Here is a 2,358-nt window from a genome sequence, read left to right on the forward strand (position 1 = left end):
CAGCAAAGAATGCCAGTTCTTCTAATTTATCACTCTTTACAGTTCTCATCTTTTAAATTTATTATACAAAACTGTTCAGCTAATTTGTAAGATTGTCTAATTAGTCACTTTTTTCTTTATTCAAGGTAGTAAATTTGCCAAATTCTACTTAAATAAGTATAGTGTTATTCATAAACTATAATAAAATAAGTTTTAATATTCAAATTTTAATTTTAGCTGCAATATTTTAAGTGAAAAGTTTCTTATTCTTTACTTTACTAGAAGTAATAATAGCTTGTCCTATACTTTTCCAGGTGTAATAACTTGTCCTGTACTTTTCCAGGTTTATAATCTTAAGAATATGACTTTTCATGCTCGCATTTTTCCATGTAATCCATGATTTTTCGAAGCATTGCTGTTATAAGATAATTAACGTGTCAATTAATAATTTAAGATTTTACCTTATAAAATACTGAAAGATAATATTTCAATTTTTCCATGAAAGTGATGATAATATTTTAATTTTTTCATGTTTAATTTAAATATATGTTGTGGCTGAATTATTTGACATTACTCATTTACACCAAATTAATAGCAGGGATTTTTACCATGTTGTTGGTTGCACCATGGCTCATCAAAAGTTACAAACAAGACCCCAAAACCATCAGTTACCAGGTTCACCTTAAGTAACCTAATTTTGCAATATTAGGAAGTCACAGGAATTCATTCAACGAAAAAACAATTTCCAATGATTCTGGGATTGGGAGGGAACCCCTTACCTCATTTTTTCCGAACCAAAACAAGGGATTTGCAGCATATTAGGAGGTCAGGGTATTTGATTCCACGCAAAAAAATTTGCCTTACTGCCCCTCTTGAGGTCGCAGATATTTTGATGTAACTTTTTTCTACTGAACCAAATCTCAAACTATTTATGCCAAAGTGTAGCTGAGGAGGTGTCCTCTTTAACACTATTAACAGTTTGCAATTTAGTTGAGAACTGAATTAGTGGTGAAGCTTGGAAGCTGCTGCGATTGACGAAATGGTGGACTTAAGAATATTTTCAACCACTACCGTGGTTGAATAATATAATGAAATATTTGCAAACTTATGAGAAGGAATAGAGAGAGATACTGAGTGATATTCTTGCATTGCTCATGAATTTTCAGAACGATTGAAATGAAGTGATTTCAGCTCTTTGCATAGGATACAATAACATACATGTTACGATGACAGATCGAATATCGGAAAGGGCAGGGTGAGAGTTTTACACACACTACATTTGAAAGTGCAACAGAGAGAAGAAAAGACCGAGAGAAATCAAGATAACACGAGGAATAAAGACATATCAGAATTGGATGGTGGAAGAAGAGACATAAAGAAGTAAATTGAGAGAGATGTAAACGAGTAGATAATTAAATATACACCCACAATGGTAAATGTAAAGACTGATATTTAGAGAGAAGCGAAACAGAGATGTTTACATAGGTGTGCGTGTGTAAATGAAAATAAAAAACGGAGAGAGGGAAAGGCTATGTGCGTGTACGTTTGCATATATATTGCATGTATTCAATGTAGACATATATATATGTGTGCGTATGTACACACACACACACACACACACACACACACACACACACACACACACACACACACACACACACACACACACACACACACACATTCGCACGTACACATGGAAGCACTTATAATCTCGTATAAAATAACCAGTTTTTATTATCGGAAAGGAATTGTCCAAACCTGATCTCAATAAGCGGCTTTTACTTTGTATGAATATGTGTGAATTATGGGAAGGGAGGGGGAGAGAAAGAGAGATAAAAAGAAGACGGTGGATAGATAGATAGATAGATAGATAGATAGATAGATAGATAGATAGATGATGGTTGGGTGGATAGATAAATGTATGTATGTTGAATAATTTTGGAGAGAGAAGGCGATGGGTTGAGAAGGGGGCTAATATGATGAGAAATTGAGAAAGGAAAGAGTAAAGAAAAAGAGAAAGAGAGAAAGGAGAGGGAGAGATAGAGAGAGAAAAAAATTAACGTGGAAGTGATTAATAGGAGAATTAGTTTTCAGTAATTTACAGAAGTGACAAGGAAGCGGTGGTGAGAAACGAACCTTGATGTTTAGGATAGAAGGAAAATAGAAAAGTGGGCGTTATTTAAAGACGAAACACTCAGAGGTAAAGGAAGAAAGAGGAATGAAAGAATATGGAGAAAGCGGACTCGAAAAGAGGAAGGACGGAGAAAAAAGTGAAGAAAATAGAAAAGAAAATGTTTAATCTGTCGTTTGATTTTTTTCTCTTTTTTTGACAGAGAAAAATATGAAAGTCTAAGAAAATAGATGAATGAAAAAAATATA

General features: G+C 33.5%; 1 protein-coding gene across 1 annotated transcript in view; it reads left to right on the top strand.

Moving 5' to 3' along the window:
- LOC106869954 (gremlin-2) overlaps positions 1-2,358 on the top strand; it is a 34,408-nt gene that overhangs the window by 1,026 nt on the left and 31,024 nt on the right. The gene's annotated exons all lie outside the window — the stretch shown is intronic.

Source organism: Octopus bimaculoides, chromosome 11 (genome assembly GCF_001194135.2).
Source record: "Octopus bimaculoides isolate UCB-OBI-ISO-001 chromosome 11, ASM119413v2, whole genome shotgun sequence".
Lineage (NCBI taxonomy): Eukaryota > Metazoa > Mollusca > Cephalopoda > Octopoda > Octopodidae > Octopus > Octopus bimaculoides.